Genomic DNA, 9,301 nt, shown 5'->3' on the forward strand with positions numbered 1-9,301 from the left:
CTTGCACCATGGCTTTCTGGAATTTATACCACATCCACTCTAGTTTTTCCTTCCAAAAATGGTTTAAGATGCTGCTTGCATGGTACCTTACACAAATAGTAGGTAAGTAGGTCCTCAACTTGAAATTACTTGTTTGTCAGAGAACAGTATTTTTTTAGGAAGAGTACTGCATAAACTCAGGACTCTGTGCTAGAGCGTTTGTTTTTGGGACGCTAATCTAAAAAAAAATATTACTCAAATAGAATCTGTTTATATGAAATAAGGGACAGACTTAGCCATAGGATATCCAGTGGATACAGATTCTTCAGCTGCCAGTTATATTCTCTGATATGTAATGACAATGGAAAGTATGTAACAGGCAATGTTTGTTTCTTTACAGTATCAGGCAATTCTTCGTTGCTCTTAATGCAAATAATCCTGTCACAGTCAGCGCTTCATGTGGATGAGGAATATCCCTTTTATTTGTAGATAGACTTGGAAGATTTTAGCACATGTAATACATATAAGGCTGTAAGTAAAGGTACAGTTAAATTATTATTAATCAAAATATTTAAGCACCTGCTTCTGTTCTGCTTTATCAAAAGATTTGTTTTTAAATGCAGGCAGAAAATTATGTATATGCTTGTGCAGTATAGTGAATTGAAGTTTTTGCTATTTACTGCATAATAGAAATCTCAATTTTATCTTCCTTTAGAGCACAAAAGTAGTCAAGTAGCAGTGGTAAGTACATCTCCAGATAATGCCTACAACAGTCTGTTTTGATTAAAGAAGATCCTTTTGTTTTATTAAGAATGTATCTATTTTTTTAATGTTCCTAAAGAGTTTTTAACTCTTGTCTCAAAAGGAACGTCTGTGATTAGAAGGTGAGGCTTCTTTCCCACTTGTCTGATGTACAAGAAGCTATATTTAAATATAAGGAAAGACTTCTTTCCTGTAAGGGTGACTGCACACTGGGCCAGGTCTCCATACTTGGAGATATTCAGATGTCCTGAGCCATCTGCCCAAGCTCAACCTGCTATCAGAAGGTGCCTTGGTCTAGATGTCTCAGGATGCCCCTTCCATCTTCAGCCATTCTGTAATTCTCTAATTCATCTCAAGCAAGCACATGTGACACCTGTAAGACTGAAAAGGCTATTGCAGGCCGTGTTGACCTGAAGCTAAATCTACCTGTGATACAAAACTTCTCTAGTCTTCTTACTTGTTGTTCTAAGGCCTTGTGAAGTACATGCAGAATGATGTTTTGTTCTGTTAGGAGGTTCCTCTCCGGGCATCACTCAGCTGCATTTGGAATAAAAGTCCATCCTCAGAATACCCAGTGACATTCAGTGTTTCCAGCTGATACAGATTTGCCCTTTTGTGTTTTTCTGAGGAAAAAAAGCCAACTAAAACCACAAATCAAACAAACATTTAAAAAAATTTCAAATTACCAAACAAAAAAGCTTCTCAACTGATTATCAAGATTTATTTAGTGCTACCTTGGGAAAACTTGCTTTTGTTAAATCTACCACTAGAAGCAAGGTGACTGATAGCAATACGAAGCAATGTGACCGATAGCAAATTGGCAAATTTTGGCAGGATGCTTTGGCGGAAGTGGCTGCCAAAACAGTGGCCCCCCACAGTGAGATAAGAAGGTGGATGTTTTCTGCCTACCTGGATTATGGCTTTCCAAAGCCTCTACTTTGGCTGTGTTCAGTCTTGTATGGCCTGAAACTGAAAAGTTCAGAACAATAATCGCCAGAATATTTCTGTGTGCATATCTCACCAAAAAGACTAAGCTGTAGGATGCTTTTATACAGCATTGGCAAACACTACAGAAGGCTTCAATAGGAACAGGTGAGAGGACAATTTCATATAGTCCTGCTATAGCCACTTGCAACAGACAGCTGAAATCCATGGATCCTCAGTGAAAGGATGCAGATACTAATACTGATTTAGAGCCAGAGATCATTTTGGGAGACTGTCTAGTAAATGAATGCCTCAGTTTAGTATGAAATGCTTCTTTAAGCTGCAGACAGTTTTCATTGTGTCCCTTACTGAAGTTAAGAAGCCTCAGTTCTGTGATGTATTTTTTTAAGCCACAGATTCTTAAACCTGAGTTAATAAATGAAACCATAAATGCATCCAGGTTCCTGGACCATTTAGTACTAATTTATTTAAACTGAAAAAGTCTTGAGGAAAATAAGTAAGAAGGGTACTGAACTATATTTCTCCTTTTTAATAAAACAAGGATTCCCATATACTTTAAAAATATATCCTCTCAGAAACTTAGTTTGTATTGAGAATGGCAGTGTTTGGATCCATTTTAAGAAATGTTATACATAAATAACTTTATGAGAGGAGAATACATGATTTTCTTCTGTAATCACTGCTTTTAATTTTCCTAATGCACTTCTTACAGTTGCATTGTCTGAATACATTTTATTTTTGTTCCTCTAGACAGGATTCTGCCACAAGCATTTTTAAATCAGACATTAATAGCATAGTTCACAGTTGTTACTGCCAGTGCTCAAACACAAATACTGCATTTGTGTTTGGAGGAAAAAGCAAACATCAGATCTTAATTATGTGCATTTGTGCTTCTGTGCTTAAGCAAGCTGGCATAAGGAGTTTACATCACTATCAGTTAACTGTAGTCTGTAGCTATCAGGATCACCAGCTGGATTGTTTGCAGTGGTGGGGGGATTTGTCCTATTTTTTTTTGCCTGTTTTTAAATGGCAGGATTGCCAGGGAAACTTGAAGCTTTGTGTTTAGTTTATCCATAAGGGAATTAGAGGACTTCAGTACTGAATGACTAACTAAAATAATTTGATTTGTTTGCAAACTGTTTTCAAACAATTTTTGTGTTTCTCTGTGGGATTTATTAGGAGTGAGTAGGCCAAGCATTAGAGCAGAGATCAGAATTGTGTCAATCTGCAATACAATCTCTTGTGTTTTTCATGAACAGACAAATGATGAGTGGATCTTCAGCCCTTTGCAGCATGGATTAAGTTTGTCTGTCACAATAGGACTCTCCTGGCACTTTTAGGCACATTTCTAGTGATAAGCTTTAAAACTTGAGAAGTGTACATTAGTCATTTAGGCTTTGGATTGCTGGTGAGTTATTAAAACCATTATTGTGATTCATTAGTCTTTGCTGGATCACTAGAATCACACAATCATTATTCAATAATTATTCCTTCCATTTTGCAAGATCTGGGAGTAAACTCTCTTATAAAGACAATTATTCTTTGCAAAACAATAGAAACACAAAATCTTTATATGCTGAAAAAGATACGAAAAGTTACACAAAAGTTTCTATTGTAGATCTTGGCTAGAAGTCATTTGTAAGAAAAGAATAGAATTGGGTTGAGTAAGAGTTAAGTGCCAGGGAGTGCTTAGAGAACCTCCAACAAGGACCTCTGATCAAACCACTCCTCAGAACAAAAGAAATATCAGCTAAACCTAGGAAGGATTGCCTGCCATGCAGGACCACAGGCCTTTATCAATAGAATTGTGGTAAATAAATCAGGAATGCAGTATATGCTTTTGGGTCTATATAATGCCACTTTTTTTGTCTCTCATTTTAAAATCTGGTCTTCTAAGGTACTAGTATTTTGGTTTGGGTTGATACTGTAAACAGTTGAAAATATTTAATTTTTTAAAATATATTTAACTAAGAGTATGAATTTGATCTAGTTGGCAGTGAACCGCAGAACATTTAGAATTGGTTGACTTATCCCACTTTTCATATAAATAGGAGTCAGCATTTATTCTTTCAGTTAGAAGCTTGATTATAATCTGGAGACTCTTGTTAAAGTGCTTGCTAAAGGAATGTTACAAGCAAGATGTTTTCATTTTGTGTGCAGCTAGGAAAGTTTTGTTAAATGTACTGTTGTCCCAAAGCCATAGGAATAATTGCTTTTTTTCTGCAGTATGAAGTTGAGTCCAGCAGACTGAACTTTAACATCTTATTCTTGAGCAACAGGCATTGGTGACTTGGAGAGAGAAGTGCTCATTAATTGTATTTCAAAGTTTTGGAGCTATAATCTTGAACATGGATTCAGTTTTGATCATTCTAAAACACAATAATACATTAATTTTATTGTTCTTGCCTGAAGAAAAGTATATGCCAATCATTACTTGCTGCTGAAAGGAATTTGTGTAGTTATCTCTTAGGCTCCATTTTTGAGTAGTGGAAAGTTTACTCTTTCTGAAATTAGCTCATTTTTCTTGCTCTTTCATGCGGAACACTCAACAGGAAGGCGAAGAGGCCCATCTTTGGAACATGAATTATTATTTAGGTGTTACTTTGTAACATGGACAATGGATCTGATGTGGGTGGATAAAAGGGGACTAATGAAGTACATCTTGTCTGTTTTCAATAAAGACCTAAATTTGTAAAAGGCCTTCATTTTTAGCAACTTCAATAAAGGAACAGAAAAGGTAGCAAAATAAAAGAAATTAAGCGTGTACATATTGGTTATTTGTGATTAAGAAGTTGCCTGCAGACAAGGAACTTACACTGACTTTGCATGAAGACTGCATGTTTTTAATACTGTGTTCTTGAAAATACCTCCTGTGTGTCTGTCCTCAGTCAGCAGAGGTGTACTTTAAAGAATAGGTCTTGAACATGGAAAGAAAACTGCTTGGATGGCTCTAGTTGGAGTCGCTCTGAAGGACAGTAAGCTTTGTGTGCCTTAATGAAAGGCACTAGGTAATTTTGCAAAAGGGAGAGCAATTTCCATCTCACTTTATAAGATGCATGTATGTGTAATCATATATCTTAAACATATGGATTTTAAATCTTGGCATTGAAAGCTTTCCTTTATTGAATTGTGAAGTGTATGAACATAAATAGTCCTAAATTGCTGTGTTCGTGGAAGCACAAATGAACAGTGTGAATCCAGAATAATTTCATGTTAATTACTGTGTTTTATTCCAATGGTTTAATTAGGGAATGGTGTCACATATTGCCATAGAATATCACAATTTACCTGCCCCCATCTGACAATCTTTTGGCTTTAGTAACAAATGAATGCATAGTCCTTTTTGGGAACAGCTTTGAAGATGAGATGAAAATCTTATTTAAAGATGGATAAAATTAATATATCCTTTTGGAAATTCACACAATGAAGTTAACTGACCTTCTCAAGATAGATTAGCAAAGTATGTCAGTAGTCAAGAGCATTTAAATTCCTGACTGTGTCCCTCTTTTTAAATCATTCTTTCCAGATCAGTCTACAGAATGGCGCTCTCACCAGTGACTGAGGCAGTCAACAGAACTGAATTACTGGGTACATATTTTTTCCTACAGTGAGCTAGCTTTCTTCATGTAAGTAATCTACCTCCTTAGAGTTTTCTGGTTTGCTTTTTTCCTGAGAGGAACAGGACTGGGGTACATAAAAAGGGTGGCAACTTAAATATGAAAGAAAATGTTTGCATTTCTTATTGATAACAGGGAAATGCATGTATATGAAAAGGATTTTTTTTTTGTTCTTGCCAGGAATAAAATGCCTTGACTTACCATAATTGGTTTCATGTCTTGGAATTGGGGTCAGTGGCCAGGAAGAGTTCTTATAAAAGATTTGTAAGAAATTTAATATTTCTTCTGGGTGTCTAAAGCAGGACACCATAAGTTACACCTTCTTCAAACAAGCTCCATTGATGATTTACTTTGTGGGATGTAGAGTTCTCAGTCTGTGCCTTAAATCCATGCTTTTTGGAGATGTTTTGAACCTTTGTTAGTTATAGTTTATGTAGCAGTGCTGAATTCTTTGCTGCACAGCAAATTCAAGCTGCTGTCTAAAAATTAAGCCTTGAATTCTGGATGAATATCTGTGAAAGTAGGCCCCATATGACCTGAAGTTCTTTCAGAAGATCTTACTTGCCTAAAATGACATGAAAGAATATGGTTTTGCTTTTAAGACTCTATGCTGTGTTGCTGTCATTTAGCTATTGCAGGAGATGTTCTTGAATGTACTGCTGAAAAAAATTTGTTATAAATAATCCTGTGTTTTGTAGTCCTCTAAGCCAGAGAGGGATTATAGTAAGTCAGGTGAACTGGCTGCTATATTAGCAAGGATACAATGACCCAAATTACATTTTCTATTGAAATACTGTTAAGGATTACTCTGTTTTCATCTGTACAGCAAACTTCAGACTCATTGAATTGGTAGGTACTGATTCCAGTAGTACAAAAATATAATTTGCATCATTGCTGGGAATTCTGCTGACTTTTCCTTTGAGTACCTGTTATGCTTTTTAGTACTCCTGCTATTGATTACTTTAGTTTCTTTTGGTTGTGAATGTTTAATCTATTTTTGTGTACTTGTTATATGTATTTTGATGTTAAACACATCCCTTTGCAGCTACTTTTTAGCAAGTATTCAGCAGACAAACAGCAAGTGGAGCTAGTGCTTGTAACAGCCATGTAGCAAACCTCCCAGCACACCTTGGTGTCTGGCAAAGTTAGGGCATGCCACGGCACAGGCACAGAATTCATTGATCTCCCTCATGCTGATCTCTGTGCTGCTGTACCTCATGTGTACCTCCAATTCCTTACCATTTCACAACAGTTGACCTTACCTACTTCAGCATTGTTCCTGTGCCACAGGTACTAACTCAATTTTTTTTTTTTACTTGTCTGGTGTTTGAAATAAGAATCAAATAAAGGCTAAAGTAAGAGACATGTTTACTAACTTGATTTTTGGCTTGCAGTGCGCTTTTGTTTTGTCAGCTCTGACACAAGTATTTTTCCTGAAGTCCATTCTGTTTAAATGTAGCCTTTACTCATATTTTCCACTGTAAACTTGCATAGTCACTGTGGAACAAGCCACAAAAAATGTGGGTTTCATGACAAAATGTAGACCAAGAATTTTGAAGTTCAGGAGGCATATTGAGTGCTTAACTAGCATTAATTGAGGAGACGGATTTCCAAATATTACTCTGTCTGGTAACTCAGGCACTTCTCATACAGCATTATATGTTTGCTCTAAAACTGATCTGTGAAAAAGCACCAGAAATGTTGAAGAGCTAGGGTTGTAAAATGGATCTAATTCATAGAACTGAAGTTTGACTTCAGAATTCAAAATTCATTGAGGCAAATATAATCTTCTCAGGACAAATAAACCTCTTAGTGAAATCATGCTTTTTAGAAAAGCACTCCCTTGAACAATATTATGCTGCTTCATGTACTTCATGGTTTTCATCTCCATGTGTTTAATAGTTAACAAGCTAACACAGATGAACAAAGGCTGATATGTGCTTTTTGACAACCTGGGATGAAGTGAGTGAAAAGCAGCATAATTCATATGAACAGCTTGCAGGGAGACTTTGAGTATTGTCATAGGTGTTACTACTCTGCTGATCTCAAGAGTTTTGTCACCCTGACTTCAAGGGCTGGATGCATTTTGTGTCAGACATTCTTATTCTAGAAGGAACATGCAGGATATTGAGGTTCTCAGAGGAAATGAAATTAATGTGTGAGGGAAGAGCAGAGGAGTTTTTGTTTATTGCATTTAATGAACAACTCCTAGATTTCTAATAATACAATTTGTTAAAGGGCTGCTCCCTTCTGGTAGTGCTACATTTTCTGAATCTTTATTTCATGCATAAAAGTTGTATTGTTTGCAGGTCATGTTAATTTCAGTCATCTTTCAGTTTATACTTGGAGCATGGATCTCTAAATTGGTTATTAATCCCTTCTAAAACTAACCTGACCAGAAGCATAATTGGTTGCTCTGATCTCCTGAGCACTTAAGCTTTTCTGCATCTTCAGTAAGGGAAGCAGAGCCTGGCTTTTACCTTCTTATTCCCTAGCTTAATCAAATATACAGAGAAAAGTGAAGGAGGTGGTGACACTTGTCCTAAGTGTGTGCTGTTAACTGTTCCAGTACTTTCCCCAGTATCCTGGCCTGGGTGGTTTTCTCTAAAGCTGCATTGTCAGAGTTTGAGTCATCAAAAATTACTTCTATTTTTTGTGGTTTCTACAGCAGGATGTGGTTCTTTAGCAATACATAAGTTAAAGCTGCTATAGTCCTGTGCTCCTATTTCCATTATTTTACCCTTTCCTGACAGTGCTTCTGGCATTTGTGTGATTTTAAGGCCTCATTCTGCTCAAGATTAGTCGCTCTTTTGTTGGTTAGTTTTCTCCACTGAAGTTGAGAATGTTTCTTGGAATGGAGAAATGTGTGGGGCGGCAGCAGTTGAGATTGAACTGCTATGGGACCTCTCACTGAGAACACACCGATGTTATAACCATGGGAGGAACTATTCTGTCTGTCGCAGCATGGTATGGCTCAAACTTTAGAAGTTTTATAACAACATCTTTCACTTGCACTGAAAAGCACTCTATTAAATTTGTACTGAGTAGTTTGGAGCTCCCAAATTTTGCTGAAAGAAGACTAAAAAGAATAATAATAGAGATACACAGACGGCAAAGCTGCAATTTGGAGAAAGGAATTTAGCTGTGTCCTCTCTTGCCATATTGTAAGAAATTTACTTTCTATGGCTTAGTATTCAGAACTGTTACTCAAATAGCTGTGGGCATTTGTTTGTGGTAGGTATTTTGTGCATGGAAAATTACATGCGTTTGACAACTCAGATTCTGAGCTGATATTTTTGATTGGGTGTTTTGGTCACTCAGTGTATTTCCTTTCTCAGACTGAATGACTTTCATTTATTTTAAAGTTTAATGATAAAGTTTCCTCATTTCCCTAAATGTTTGGTTATTAAATAATCTATAAATAATTCTCTATACCTATAAAATGCCTTGTTAATCACTTGGTGACAATTGAAATTACTGCTAAATATCTATAAGCAATGGCTGTGACTGACAGTCTGAGACAAATTAGAACAAATTTGTGGGTGAAAAAGTAAAACAGATTTTCACTTGTCTCCACATTCAAGTGTGCTCTAGTGCTGCAGTGCATTTTTATGCAAGCAGTTTGTTTTTCTGTCCATGGAACATCTGTGGATCGTAATAATCTCATCTGAACCTTTCAGCTTAGTATTGATTTAAGATTAAAATATTACTGTTGTGGCATTTGGTATAAGTCTTGCTGTTGTGCAGTCTGCTACATATATGCCTTGTGCATCAACAGAGCTGCCACTGGAGAGCTGTCTGATAATACCAAGCTCAAATATGAAAGGTGAGGAATGTCCTCAGCTCCTCCTGGCTTTAGCTGGAGCTAACAGTACTCGTGCTTTTGTAGACCACTGCAGGATGAGCAGTGACAAGCAAATCACCATCCTGTGTCTCAATGAAAGTCATCACTGTTTCACTGACTTCATAGACTTCAAAGTAAAGAAAATTTCAGTAAA

The sequence above is a fragment of the Fringilla coelebs genome, assembly GCF_963513975.1.
Source record: "Fringilla coelebs genome assembly, chromosome: 7".
NCBI classification, from domain to species: Eukaryota; Metazoa; Chordata; class Aves; order Passeriformes; family Fringillidae; genus Fringilla; species Fringilla coelebs.